Genomic DNA, 16,079 nt, shown 5'->3' with positions numbered 1-16,079 from the left:
ATTCCAGGCAGTAAGATCCGAATCTCTGGGTGCTAGGATCCGCGTACTTGACTGAGCTCCTAAGACAGATTCAACAGGTCAAATGCAAGACATTGGAGAGCAAAGTACTTCCTTCTGGGCCCTTGGGAAAATCAGACCCAGAAGAAACATTTGTGGTGACAGTCAAGGCCCATGACAGAAGCTAGGAACAGTTACAGGCATTACAGGATGTGCTGAGCAGGAAACAGCCACTCGTGGGGGCAGACTGTGCTCCGAAGAGACAGCCGATTGCTAGGCAAAGCTAAGGGAAAGCTCAATGAGTCCAAAGTTGGAAGAGAGAGATGCAAGCTGCTCAGAGCTGGTGGTCAGCGGCTCGGCTAAGTGCCCAGGGAGCAGCCAGTGTCTGAAGTACCGGCTTCAAACCCCGACCTCACCTGACCTTCTCTTTACATGCATGTCACCCCACAGGCTGCGAAGCCACGGTGGGTCCCCCAGGGATCCAGCTAATGCTTGGTGATGCTAGAGACAGCTGCACAGGGATCTGAACGTTAAGAAAACCTTCATGTCCCCAGGGTTAAGCGCTGTGCTGAGATCAGAGAAGGGACTCAGTACTTCTGGAAGGCAGGGAGGAAAAGGAGGGAATAGGCAGATTCGAGTACCACGAACTCGCCATTTAGAACACGTCCAGCTCCAGGGTTGTGCGTCAGAAAGGGACAGCAGAAACCGAAGCTGGTCTCCCAGCTGTGCAACGGCCACCATTAGAAAAAGTGTTGTGTCTGACAACAAGGAGATGTGCCTTGAGGGACTCTAATCACAAAGATGGTCTGGGTTGCAAGATGAAAAATCCAGTCATCAGAAAATACCCCGAAACTAAGAAGAATCTTGCCCCCAAGGAACTGGGAGATGAATTAGGACCTTATTCACTGAGACACGGGAAGGAGGAGAAAGCAGGGAACCAGGATGTGGAGGCAATAAAGACAGTCGGACCAAGAACCCAAGACCTAACTGGGACATTCCTCTAACTGAAGCCGTTGTTAGTTTCGGGATGAAGCCCAGCCTGCAGGAAGGGCTCTGTACTCTTCACAAAGAACGTTCCAGGTCCAGCAGATAGGGAAACTTAACGGATCACTGCACATTTTTCTGGTGCCCAGTTGCTAGTTATTCATTCTGGCCCCCAGATAGCTGAGGGGGTAGAGGAAATCCCCCCGGATTGGGTAACAGATCGGCCCCTCCTGGTGAGCCCTTTTTTTTTTTTTTCAAGGATTTTATTTATTTATTTGACAGACAGAGATCACAGGTAGGCAGAGAGAGAGGGCGGGGAAGCAGGCTCCCTGCTTAGCAGGGAGCCTGGTGCGGGGCTCGATCCCATGACTCTGGGACCATGACCCGAGCCAAAGGCAGAGGCTTAACCCACTGAGCCACCCAGGTGCCCTCCTCCTGGTGAGCTTTTTAAAAGGAGGAAGAAGGGTGCCTGGGTAGCTCAGTGGGTTAAGCAGCTGCCTTTGGCTCAGGTCATGATCTCAGGGTCCTGGGATCGAGCCCCGCATCAGGCTTTCTGCTCAGCAGGGAGCCTGCTTCCCCCTCTCTCTCTGCCTGCCTCTCTGCCTACTTGTGATCTCTGTATGTCAAATAAATAAATAAAATCTTAAAAAAAAATAAAAGGACAAAGGACAAAGGACACGGATGAAAGAAGGCAGCGGGGCAGTCTACCCATAACCGCAGTTCTTTCAGGAACACAAGGTAGGAGGGAGCAGTACGACCCTCAAAGAAGAGGCACCGCGCTCCTCCGAAACGGAAGCCTCTGGATCCAGTCCCCGCCTGTAAACTCCTGCTCCAGGGGGTGGGCTGGCAGGTTGGAAGGTCTTCTGCCCCTTCCTTCCCTCTCCTCTTCTAATGCCACTTTACCACTATTTTATTTTTATCCATACAAGCTATAAACTCCAAGAGAATAGGTACTAGGTATAGTTTTTTTTTCCTGCTTTGTGTCCTTAGAACCAAGGTCTGTGCCTACCATACTCAATAAATGACTTCTCGATGAATGAATGAATGAATATCAAGGATTTACCTCTGATTTCAACTACAGGGAAGAAAGAGAAGCATTTTTAAAGCCCAGAGGGTTTTAGACACAGGACTGGTATCTACACGGGGCCATACAGTATACCCTGGATACCATACAGGGATCGATTGCTTTCAAGTTTTTCCTTAGAAAGCTCCCGCAGGTTGCAGAGTAGCAACATAGAATCTTAACACAGGGCTTGGGGCTGGAAATCCAAACATTACACAAAAAGAACGGATGACAAGATGAATGCTATAACTTAGTAATTTCTAGGTCACTTGCAAATGATTACCGTTAATAATTATAAGCTTTTATGGGGCCCTTTCTATTTTCAGAGTGCTTTACAATCATTCATGGGTTCTTCCTCACAACGGCGCTATGAGGTAGATCATCATTATTATCGCATTACAGATGCACTAAGGATTTAATTGATCCACGAATGGAGCTATTTTTAGTGGTGCATTTGCCCCGCTGCTTTCAGGTCTTAAAAATCTATTGATGCTGTCTAGAGGGTGATCCTGCTAAAGGGCAATTGAGAAAGACACATTGCAGAGAACGACCCAGAATCACAGGAGCAACGTAGGTACTAAATTTCTGAAAGGTTAAGAGGTGCCCAAGAGAAACTTCGATGTATTCTATAAGTACATACATTAGCTGCCGACCGTGTTCTCAAAAACGACTTTTCTCCTAAGGTTACTGCCACCTTGAAAATAAGGATTTAGTTTAACGTGTATAAGTTTGAAAGCAATTTATACAATCTGGCCTCACAATGCTGAGCCAGGGTTCCCCTCGGTGATGTATTTGAATCCCAGGACCAGATTATTCTGTGCCTACGGGAGCTACATGTGATCAGATGTTCACTCCGAGGACTAAAGTGGGTATGGCCACCTGTTGGGAATGGTATGGCCCGAGAAGGCTGGTGAGTCTGTGGAGAAGCTCTTGAGCCATGGAAACACTCTGTCTCCATTTGCAAGGACAGTGTTTTGGCTGCTTGTCTATGGGATGCTTTTCCTTCCACACTCCATTGTCTGCTTTTCCATGCGTCCGTCTGCAGAGACTTCTCAGCACGCACTGAGATTGTCCTTGTTGAGTGTTGAATTATATCCCTCAAAAAAGACATGCCAGAGTCCTAACCCCAGTACCTCAGAATATGACCTTATTTGGAAATGGTGTCTTTGCAGAGGTTATCAACTTAGAATGCAGCATAAGGATAGGCCCTAATCAAATATGACTGCTGTCCTTAAAAGGGGGAAAATTGAGGGGTACCTGGGTGACTCAGTTGGTTAAGCGTCTGACTCTTGATTTCAGCTCAGGTCATGATCTCAGGGTCATGAGATCTGGTCCTCCATCACTCTGCTGGGCATGGAGCCTGCTTCAGATTCCCTCTTTCCCTCTACCCCTGCCCTGGCCTCTAAAAAGGGGGGTAGGATTTAATACAGAGACAGACATACAAAGAGGGAAGATCGCCCTACAAAGATACAAAATTGGAGCGATACATCTGTAAGTCAAGAAACACCAAAGATTGCTGGCAAACGTCCAAAAGCTAGAAAGAGGCAAGGAAGATCCTTTTCCAATAGGTTTCAGTGGAAGTACTATCTTGCCCACACTTTGATGTCAGACTTCTGGTCTCCAGAACAGTGAGTCAATAATTTCTGTTGTTCTAAACTACCGAGTTCCTAGTACTTAGTTGTGGGAGCCATAGGAAACTAATACAGTCCTACTAATAGGTTAATCTCAAAAGGAGATGAAAAATGACGTATCGTTCAAGGTCACCCAGTGTTCAATTCTTTCAGGAGTATTACGTCACTTCCTACTATGGAAAAACTTGAGTAAATAAAAGAAGATCCCCCTCATCCAGACCACTAGATAATATTTTGAATTGTTGCATTAACAATTATAATTATGGCCACAGCCCTACACCATGGAAGCGGCCCACTAAAAATAAATAAGATTTTCCTATTAACAAACTATATCCCTATTTTGTTGGCGACCTTCATTGGAAAACACATGCTTTTGGTCACAAAAAACGCAATGGGGAAAAGTTGAATGACAACACATGACATTATAAAGTGTTTTAAATGCATATCTTACCAGTGTCCACAACAAGCAATTTTTTAAAAGAGTGAGTTAAATACAAATGAGAAGAAGTGAAATAACAAAGGCAGGATATCAATGAAATAAAAAATATAAAGCAAAGAAAATCAACAATCCCAAAAGTTGGTTCTTTGAAAGATATTTAAAGGTGATAGATATTGGGGCGCCTGGGTGGCTCAGTGGGTTAAAGCCTCTGCCTTCAGCTCAGGTCATGGTCACAGGGTCCTGGGATCGAGCCCCACATCGGGCTCTCTGCTCTGCAGGGAGCCTGCTTCCTCCTCTCTCTTTCTGCCTGCCTCTCTGCCTACTTGTGATCTCTGTAAAATAAATAAATAAAATCTTTAAAAAAAATAAAGGTGATAGATATTTAGCACAACTGATAAGAAAAAGAGAGATAAGACACAAATTATGAATATTGGAAATTTAAATAAAGAACATCGCTGTAGATTAAATAGGTGTGAAAAAGCTGATGAGATGGGGGTGCCTGACTGGCTCAGTAAATAGAGCATAGGACTTTTGATCTTTGGGTCATGAGTTTGAGCCCCATGTTGGGTGTAGAGATTATAAACAACTAAACTTAAAAAAAGGCTGATAAGACTTTATGAACAGCTTGACATTAACAAAGTTACAATTTAGACAAGATGTACACATCCAAAGAAAAACACAATTTAATAAGCTGACAAAAAATTATTTTAAAATTTCAAACATGTATTTATTAAAGAAATTGAATCTGCAATTTAAAACCCTCTCACAAAGATGAGATGTTAAATATTAGATGGCCCTGCTAATAAATTCATCTGTACATACTTGGGGAAGGGATAATACCAGTCTTAATAAATCCTTCCACAGAATATAAGAGTAGGAATACTTTTTAACTCATTTTATGAAGCCAACATAACCTAACAGTGACATTACAAGAAAGGAAAATTACAGGGCAGTGGCTCTTGTGAGCATAGATACTAAAATCCTAAACAATATGTTAGCCTCGACCTCTTCACAAAAAACTATAAATCATTTTTATGAAAATTAAAGCAGTCCTAAATAAATGAATAAACCATAGGTACCAGTTGGAAAATTTGATATGATAAAAATGCAAATTCTCTCACAAATAGATATATAGATCTAACAAAATATCAATCAAAATCCCAGAAGGTTTACTTTTGTGAGAAGTGACTCATTCTAAAGCTCATATGAAAATGCAGAGAACGTGGAATAGCCAAGACCCCTTTGAAGAACAAAGCCGAAGAACTTGCACAACAAATGCCACCACTTGCTCTAAAGCCATAGAAATTAAGACAGTGTGGTATTGGCACAGGGTAGGTAGACAGACAGGTGGAAACCCTGTAGAGAATCCGGAAGTAGACCCAACAAATGCAGCGACCTGACCTAACTTACGACCAAGATGACTGCAGTGCGAAGGGAAGTTAGCGGATTTTTCAGTCAGCTGGGTCAAATGAATATCCATAGGCAAAGGCCATAGTTTGATTCCTGCCATACATCATAAGCAAATAGGAAGTCTAGAAGATTTCGGATTTAGATCTCTAGATGGGAGAATATCTCAATAAATTGAGGGCAAGCAGACTTCTCCATGGGGCATAAAAGCACAGACCATAAGGGGAAAAAATGAAACTATTAGAAGTCGTTACAATTAAGAGCTTGTGTCCATCAAAAAATAATGCTGGGAGTGAAAAGGCAAGACATAGAATGGGACGAATGGATACGTGTGTGTATGTGTACAAAATTTCCTATATTGAGGGTATATAACTCCTAATAGATATATAAATCCTAAAATCAATATGAAAAAAAATGCGCAAAGGACTTGAAAGAACACTTCACAAAAGAAAAAAAAATGGCTAATAAACATGAAAAGTTTCTTAACATCAGTTGTCACTAGGGAACATAAATTAAAACCCAATGATGGGGCGCCTGGGTGGCTCAGTGGGTTAAAGCCTCTGTCTTTGGCTCAGGTCATGATCCCAGGGTCCTGGGATCCCAGGATCAAGCCCTGCATTGGGCTCTCTGCACAGCAGGGAGCCTGCTTCCCCCATCTCTCTGCCTGCCTCTGCCTGCTTGTGATTTGTTAAATAAATAAAATCTTAAAAAAAATAGAATAAAATAAAACCTGATAATCACTACACATCCACTGAATGTGTTAATGTGAAAAAGAGCCACAATACCAAGTGCTGGTGTGAATGAAAGCCTATTCCTTGCCCCTGGGAATATAAGTTGGCACACCTATTTTAGTAAATTGCTTGGTAGTAGCTACAAAAGCTGGGGACATTCACACCCCTGTGGCCCAGTGATTTTACTCCTAGATAAACGTCCTATGTAATGTATGGACGCAGTTACCCAAACACACATACAAGAACATTTAGAGCAGCACTATTCTTAATAGCCAAAAGCCAATAATTGTTACATTGACACAGATCCCCCTTGCAAACATGCATTGAGCAAAAGAAGCCAGATACAAAAGAGCTGATACTGCATGATTCCATGCCTACAGAGTTGGAAAACAGGAAAAATTAATCAGAGGTGGTAAAAGGCAGGGGGGGGGGGCGGGGAGGGGGCGGGAGAGGGTCTGGAGAGGCTTAGAGGCAGTGCTGGTGATGGTCTGTTTCTTGATTTGGGTGACGGTGACAGTGGTATGTGAGTTTTGAAAATTGATCTAGTGACACACGCTTGTTTGTGTATTTCAATACTAAGATTTTTTTTTTTTTAAGATTTTATTGTACTTATTTATTTGAGAGAGAGATAGTAAGAGAGAGAATGAGCAGGGAGGGGAGGGAGAAGCAGGCTCCCCACTGAGCAGGGAACCTGGCATGAGACTTGCTCCCAGGACCCTGAGGTCATGACCTGAACTGAAGGCAGATGCTTAACCGACTGAGCCACCCAGTTTGTCCCGCAATATTAAGTTTAGTTGAAAAGTACATATCCTATTGATAGTAGGTCTTAAAAACCACATAAAACCACATCAAGTCTGATAGATTCTTAGAATTGGAGTTCAAAGGGGAATGACTGACCCACCCTTGATGAAGCGGCGACCAGAACTATGGCCGGAAGGATATATTCAGGTCACACTCTGACATCCTCTCAATGCCGTGCCAAGGGCTTGAGTTTATTCCGTAGACCAGACACAGTGAGCAGCAATCGAGAGAGGCAATATGATCAGATTCGTGTTAATAGAAAAATTCTTATGGCACCCTATGAAATAAATTAAAAACGGGGAGAGAAGACACAGGGAGACTACTGAAGACATTGTCAGAATGTTGAGACCAAAAAAATGAAAGTTTGAGATGGCCAAGCATTCGAACTTGAGTTCTGCCCCTGCCCATCCCTGTCTGCTTCTTTATGTGGATCTGTTCAGTAAACAAGCACAGATTCTGAAAACACTGCTTCTGCTTGGAAAGTCACCATCCCAGTATCCCAGGAGTATCTTCAGTTGCTGATGGTTTGCGGGAGAGGGGCAAGCCCCTGGAGGACCGGCTGTCAAACCATTTTTATTCGGACGGCTACTGGGTGCTAGTTCTTGTCATGCTTCATCACTCAGGGCACATTCAAGCATGGAATTTCCTGCGAAGGTAAAAGAAAAGTTATGCTATCTGTTGAAAAAAATCACAGGACAGAGACTGTGAGCAGCTCAGATCTGAAGACTACCAAATTGGATCAACCCTTTTTAACACCAACTTCTTTTTTTCGCTTTTTACCATTTTTGATTTTTTTCCCCCATTATTCTGTAACCTTTGGAAAGAAGCACACGAAACTACAAAATTGGCAAATGTCTTGAAATCTGTTTATTAAATATTAAACACAAATTACTTCTAATTTCAACCCTCATTTATTAGCATACCCCTCAAGCTCCGAAGATAGACTTATACCATTCTTTAAAAAAGGAAATTGTTCCCTTTTAACTTTACACCCACCAGACACCCCAATTTCAAAACACATCATTTCATTGTCTTGGTCATGGACATTTTCAAGGCGAGATTTTATATTTTTGCCCTCAGAGCTTCCGGTTATCAGGAAAACCCTGCTTTCCTTTACTGAAGGAGTTTGGTGCTGCTGACGTGGGTGTATCCCTTCCAATATTTGTCATCCTTATCTTTGCTTCTGGAGACATTTCCTCTGGCTCACTAGCTTCATCTTCATTAAAAGCTGCTGCGACTGAAACGTTTTTTGGAGCAAGCGTTGGAATAGTTTTTTAGGCTTCCTTGATCCAAGTTTGATGGATATGGCTGAGGCTTGCTTTGTCGTCTACCTATGGCAAATCCCAACTTGGAGATCTTTGTAGGTTTTGTTGGGAGGCCCACAGCTGCTTCTTCAGCTGATTGCATCTCAGCGCTGTGACTGGAACTTTCCCCTCCATGACTGGAAGAAATAGTCTTAATTTTGACAGTTTTTTCTACTTCTTCAGGTTCTCCAGCAGCTCCAGCTTGCTGTGGTTTCTCGGGCTTCTCCTCTCCCTCCTTCCTGTCCACCATTTTCCCGGCAGTGGCCTGATACCAACTTCTTTACTTGAACGATGCTGTCTGACGGTAAGCTAAATGGAAACACGAGACAGTATAGGGAATGCTTTAGCTGGTTTATGGCTTTGTATGTAACCAGAATGTTCCTCCAGTCCTGCGGACACAAGAAATTCTCCCCCACCCCCTAGTTTTTAAACAAGGTATACAGTTACAAGGATCCAACAAAGAGACAAGAAAACCTCCCCCACCCTTTTCTTTTTGTCTTTTTTGTTCATTTTTTTGGGTCTCTTTTTATATATAGTATATGAGGTGGGGGTATATGAGAAAAGAGTTAACCCAGAAGGCCTGAACTTCTATTCTTGGAAAGGCCCTGCTGCAAGATTAGCCCTGGGCTGGCATCTGGAAATTTATATTTCAGGAGTGTTCCCACCACTATGCAAGCAGAAGGGCTCACTGTGTCTCAACTGTACAAACAATATGGTGTATACTTGTATTACGGTTCTACAGAGAAACAAAACCAATAGGATATATAGAGAGATAGATGCATATATAGAGATATAACATATGATACATATGAGATATATATGAGGTACGATATGAGATATGATAGAGACAGAGAAAGAGAGAGAGAAAAAAAGATTTACTTTAAGGAATTGACTTCCATGATTATGGAAGCTGGCAAGTCCCATAATTTGCATCTTTGCAATGTGGACCATTAGGCCTGAGATCCAGAAAGAGCCAATGTTGCAATTCAAGTTCAAAGGCCATCTGCTGGCAGAATTTCTTTTTGCTTGGGAGCAGTCAGTCTTTTCTTTTTGTCCTTTGCCCTGGCCTTAAAGTGACTAGACAAGACCCACCAATGTTATGGGGAATAGTTTGCTTTACGCAATGTCCACCAGTTTGGACATAAATCTCAAACAAAACACCCTCACAGAAACATCAGATGTTTGACCAAGTATCTGGGCACTGTGGCCCAACCACATTGACACATAAAATTAATCATCACAATGCTGAATGCCTGCTTTCTTTCTCATGGTCTGGATATATGGGACATGCCAGGCAACGACTGCCTCTGTGATCAGCTCTCAGTAAAAACCTCGGGCAGTAAGTCTCTAATGAGCTTCCTTGATAGACAACATTTGTTGTCACAACTTGTTGTTGGAAGAATTATGTGGATTCTGCACAATCCACTGGGAGAGGACCATTGGAAACCTGCATCTGGTCTCCCACAGACTTCATCTCACACACCTTTTCCCTTGGCTAATTGTGCTTTACATCCTTTTAGTGTAATAAATCATAGTTGTCAGTGTGGCTAGATATTGAATCCTGTGGGTCTCCCCAGTGAACCATCAGATCTGGGGGGGGGGAACTTGGGGACCCCCCAACCCAGGATATTATAAAAGCCCATCTCATTCTATTCTTCTCTTGAAATACATCAAAAGGCATGACAGAAATAAATCATATATTGTATCAAAAGAACATAATAAATGACATAAAAATAGTTCAAGAGGAACTAGTGATTACAGAGTACTTTAGAAATATGAAGTGCTACATAAATACTAAGTAATAATAAGACAAATTGTACATTTCCATTAATTCCAAAGGACATTTCCGCAGATTTTCACAGAAAATAAACTTAATTATGTATGTCCAGCAAGAATGGTTATAAACCTTTTAAATAGTCCTAGTATATTTTCAGTGAGAAGGATAAGTGTAGAGATCCATTAACCAAAGGGAAAAATGTTTGGGGACTACTGAGTGAAATTTCAAGCCTAATAGATTTTGAAATCAGTTTATTAGAATTATAGAGAAATATTTCATATATAATGATCTCTGGGTTTTGCTTAATAGTCATACTAATTAACTTCTCAAATTCAATAAAAGAGCAGGAAATTTACCTATGTTCAGTACTTGACAAATAAATCATGGTAATTACATATTCACATGGCCAATGATAATTTTTCCAACCTAGTCTAATAAGCAAGAGTTCTTCAAGATAATTATTCTTTAAAAAAGCCATGTGTATAAAATGACTTCTACTGGTCAGGAGTTTTGAGGGTTCATGCTGATATCCAAACAAGTTTCCTAATTCTTTAGGTCAGTAGTAACAACCTGTCCCTTTTAGTAAGATGTGTATTTCCAGGGTGTTACAACACATCCAGATAACAATCTCTGCGGGGGGGGGGGGGGGGGGGGGGGGGGGGGGGGGGGAGGTGGTTGAAGGTGTTAGGTGAAAAAGTACTGGGATTTTTAAAATTCAGGTCTGCCTTGACTTCCTCTGTTGCTGCATGGTGAACAAGAGAATATATTAAAACCCCAGAAAATCCACAGAAGATGAATTATCAAAAGCCTGATACCTAAGAAGTAATTAAAACCAGGAACCATGCAAATTTCGTCCAACTTCTATATCACAAATGAGGCTGGTATTTAATCACTTGAAGTATATAACCTCATCTAAAACAGTGATCCTCAACTCATCATCACTAGCCATCAGGGAGATTCAAATTAAAACCACATTGAGATACCACCTTACACCAGTTAGAATGACCAAAATTAGCAAGACAGGAAACAACATGTGTTGGAGAGGATGTGGAGAAAGGGGAACGCTCTTACACTGTTAGTGGGAATGCAAGTTGGTGCAGCCACTTTGGAAAACAGTGTGAAGATTCCTCAAGAAATTAAAATAGAGCTTCCCTATGACCCTGCCATTGCACTCCTGGGTATTTACCCCAAAGATACAGATGTAGTGAAAAGAAGGGCCATCTGTACCCCTATGTTCATAGCAGCAATGGCCACAGTCACCAAACTCTGGAAAGAACCAAGATGCCCTTCAACGGATGAATGGATTAAGGAAGATGTGGTCCATATACACTATGGAGTATTATGCCTCCATCAGAAAGGATGAATACCCAATTTTTGTATCAACATGGACGGGACTGGAAGAGATTATGCTGAGTGAAATAAGTCAAGCAGAGAGAGTCAATTATCATATGGTTTCGCTTATTTGTGGAGCATAACAAATAGCATGGAGGACAAGGGGAGATGGAGAGGAGAAGGGAGCTGAGGGAAATTGGAAGGGGAGGTGAACCATGAGAGACTGTGGACTCTGAAAAACAATCTGAGGGGTCTGAAGGGGTGGGGGGTAGGAGGTTGGGGGAACCAGGTGGTGGGTATTAGAGAGGGCACGGATTGCATGGAGCACTGGGTGTGGTGCAAAAACAATGAATACTGTTATGCTGAAAAGATATAAAAAATTTTAAAAAAATAAATAAAAAATTTTAAATATATTTTATATAAGTTATATATATATATGTATATATATTGTGTGGCCAATAAGCACATGAATAAGCACATAAATAAATATATAAGCATATAACATCACCAGCTATGGTGTAAGTACCTGACATTAGGCCTTGATGGCTGAGGTACCCATTTCAAAAGACACCCATCTCTTTCTTGGGGACAGACATGGGACAGGTGGGGGAAGGTGAAGGAAACTTCACCTTGGTAAATTTCGTATAGCTTCCAATAACCAAGGATACCAAAAATGGCACTATTAAGGTCGTTTCTTTGAAGCCAAGAGTCAAAATACATGCCCATAAAATGTCTGGCAAACTCCCTCTGTGGCCAAGGCTTGTCCAATGAAGGTGCTAGTTACCTTTATAAGCAGTTTTTTTTAAAGAAACTCAAAGAAACTCATATATTTTATCCATTAGGATCTGCTGTAGGTCTTTCAGATGAAGAGAATTTAATATCAGGAATCAAATGCAAAGATTATGGAAGGGACAGAGAAAATAACCCAGGCATAACAAAGCATCCCAGAAATTAGGGAATCATTGACTTTTCCTGGGGCTGGAGGGCCAACAGGAGGAGGTGATATTGCCAGAGCCCAAAGGCCCAGGGGGCAAATCTCGTTCCAATAAAGAAAAGCCTCTCTGGCAGGAGACAGAGCTGCAGAGACTACAGCCCAGGGATGCCACTGGAAGCTTAGAGAGGTAGAGAATTCTGCTGGCTTCTCCATTCCTCTTCGCCTCCTGTAAGTGTCTCCCACTAACTGAGCCCCCCAAGGGGCCAAGGACTAAGGGAACCTGGGAAATGTCCCATGTTGTACAGTACAGCATGGGAAGTGACTGAGATCAAAGTAGCAGTCAATGGGCAAATATGGTATGAAAAAGAAAGATGTACGTCTTTCTACTAGAAAGACTACCATACTCAGAACCAAAATACTTGAATTGGAAGCCAGCTCTATCATGTATGATCTGAAAAAACCTAAACAAGTCAATTCACCTTCTTTGGCTTTAGGTTCTTTTCTACAAATACATCGTAGCTATATGATCACACTCTCAAGCATGTTGCAGTTATCATGTAGAAGAATGTACGTGTGCATGCTTGTGGACTGTGAGCCATCATATGAATACAGTGGCATGTTTGCTGAGAGCAGAGCCAATGCTCCGAGGAAGTTTTCATTCATTCTGAGAAAGAATTAGGGCACCACCATCAGCCATCCAAAAAAGAACCAGAATATCTCTTCCCACCTCTCCCCTTCATCATCACTCCATCCCACTTCAAAACGTGAATTTTGGAAAGCCATGCTCCTTTAACAATGGGGTAACTCAAGCACGAAAGACTCTTCAATACTGTCTTCAAAATAGGATTGGCTGGAGATTTGGGGAGATGGTTTCTGAACTAGTATCTTCATGCCTGGGCTCAAGATGTGGACCACTGCTATATGACATGACAGGTAACTATTTTCTCAGCTACAAAATTAGGAGTTTAGACAACATTACGCCTGAACTTACTGTCAGTTGCAACGTTTCATGTCTTTGCAGTGAATATTATAATTTCTACTTTATTTAGAAAAGCTTTACCATGAATGGAACAAAGCCACCAAGACTATAAAATAAGGGTCCTCATGACATTTGCCTCTTGTTACTCTAAGGACGACTTTTGAGAATATTAGCATGCTACGACGTCAAGACAGAAGACAGCTGACAAAGTTTCTGTTAACAAACCTTATACATTTTACTGTTTATTTTGCAAATTGAATAATTACACTCAAGCCCATCAGCAGGCGGTGATTCCTAATCAGGGGCCATCTTTGTAGGACCGCCAGAGTCTGGCTGCAGAAGGGTGAGGGACTTCTGGGAGGCCCTACAGCTGGAGACACCCAAGACAAATGGACCAGGACTTCTCAACATCAGAGGACCGTGGAGTCTGCTCTTCTCAACATTTGTGAGATCTTACTCTTCCAGCAGGAAGTAGCTGGCAGGGAGGGCTGATTCATTAAAAGGCTTAAGCCTCCCTGGGAGTTTTAGAGGGTATTTGGAGAGGGGAAACCTAGGAAAAGCTTGGATTTCTTAATCATTTTGCAAGTGAAAGGGTAGACGCGTGGGTATACATATGTGACCATATTTCAGTATCACACTCTTGCATTATGAGGGGAAATAATAGTGAGATGTGGTTGTCAGCAAGGGTTTTTTCAACCATCCTCTTACACATGCTTGTTTCCCATGGCACTTACTTGTAATTAATCATAGTGGGAAGAGTCTCTGCTGTTGAGTCAGTAATATCTTAATATCCCTGGCAACCTAGAAGCCAAGCATTCTAAGGACAGTAAGGCAGGAAACAAAATAGGGAGAACCCAAACTTTTAAGTCAGAGAAACTGAGGTGGGATGCTCTGAGTAGGTTCCACAGGAGTTCCATAGGCTACGTTTTTGGGGGGTCACTGAGAAGAATTTTAGTATGGACCTGATAAATGAATGTACTGATAGCATTCTTACGTGTTATTGCAGTCCACCTTGAAAAAAAGAAGTTCTTTTAGTCTTTAGTAAGCTCTGACTTTCTCAGTATTTACATGTTTTGACTTGACATGATCAGGAAGCACCTTGAGCGCTCTCAGTTGCTACCAAGAGCCACTTGGTTCCTTGTCTTAACTCATGTCTCTGTCACTCTGAAGCTTCCTGCTCTAACGCTGGCCAGCCTTGGTAGCTGTCGTCTTTGGCACTCCTCCCCCTCTCCAGGTCTGAATAGTGATGATTATAAGTTTCCAGTGTTAATCAAGGCTTAAGATATTAAGGCAGCCAAATCAATAAAAGCTTTGTATAATTAAAGTTGAGAAAGTGCTTGAGAAAAGCCATAATGATGCGCTTGCTCTTTAGAAAGGGTTGGCTGAAGTCTAAAGATTTTCAATAAGTTCCACATTCCTAAGAGCTTTGTTTCTCAGAGAGCCGAAAGAAAAATGGTAGAATGAATTTGAGAGTACTGTAGTGGCAAGAATCGTAAAGATAATTACCCACATTAGCCACATTCCATCCATTTTCTTTGCTTTTTTTTCTACAAAACTAGAAACGGAATCCAATAAAACCCAACTGCGATAACAGAACAGATCCCTTTAACCAAGTCTAAGTGCGCTGGAGCTATAAATCCAAATGATAGTGCCCAAACTGCCAAATGCTGTTCAAATATTCTGCCCAAGTCAGGTGCTGAGGGAACATGCTAGAAAGATATGGCTCACTGGCATCCATAAGTCCTCCTCGTTGGGAGTCCTTGGGGTGGCATGGAGCTCTCCCAAGGAAGACTGTAGTATGATCTTGGGCAGAGCACAACACAGAATACTGCCTTCTGTCTGGCTCTAGAAGCACAAGGGCTTTGGGCCCCCAGGGGGCAGCTCCATCAATGCTATTAATACTACTTATCATTTTTAATGAGATCTTGAGAATCAATGATGGTACTTCATGAATACACACTGCACCTAACAGACTGATTAATATTTATAGAAAGTCTGTGACATTTCCAGTGTTGTGACAAATAAAGGAGCTATTATTATCGACCATGTGATTCTATGGAGCTTTCAACATAGGAGAGTCGTATGTATTTGCCACTCTCTGCATCGGAGGACCCATATGCAGAGATGATATTCAAAATATTTAACAACCTTCATGGCCCAGTTACCAACCAGTCAGATAGAGGTCAGTCAGCAACAGTTGATGGAGCCCTACTTCTGCATATTGGCTGAACATCAGTCCTGCTTACGTCAGAGTCTCCAGAATCTGAGTACATTACAGGAGACCTACCAGAGACTGGTTGCCAAACTCAAAACGCAAATGAGATGACCATATCATCTTGAGGACTTTATTCTTAACTGTGGATGGGGATACAGAAGTAGATGCAGAATAGTCAAAAAAGGGATATAAGAAAGGACTGTAAAATTGTATCTTTAAAGCTCTGTATAGAACTCTGAATTTTTGAAAGCACAGAATCTCTTGTCAAAGAGAGAAGCCCCACACGTGCACCCAAATGTTTATAGCAGCGATGTCCATCAACAGATGACTGGATAAAGAAGATGTGGTATATATACACAATGGAATACTATGCAGCCATCAAAAGAAAAGAAATCTTGCCATTTGCGATGACGTGGATGGAACTAGAGGGTATCATGCTTAGCGAAATAAGTCAATAGGAGAAAGACAACTATCATATGATCTCC

At 42.0% G+C, this 16,079-nt stretch overlaps 1 pseudogene; it reads right to left on the bottom strand.

Annotated features, from left to right (window-relative positions):
* Nucleotides 1-8,054: 8,054 nt before the first annotated feature.
* Nucleotides 8,055-16,079, bottom strand: part of LOC132006538 (PEST proteolytic signal-containing nuclear protein-like) — a 19,035-nt pseudogene continuing 11,010 nt past the window's right edge.

Source organism: Mustela nigripes, chromosome 18 (genome assembly GCF_022355385.1).
Source record: "Mustela nigripes isolate SB6536 chromosome 18, MUSNIG.SB6536, whole genome shotgun sequence".
NCBI classification, from domain to species: domain Eukaryota; kingdom Metazoa; phylum Chordata; class Mammalia; order Carnivora; family Mustelidae; genus Mustela; species Mustela nigripes.
Note: the sequence above shows the minus strand (reverse complement) of the source record. Positions and strands in the feature narration are given on the sequence as shown.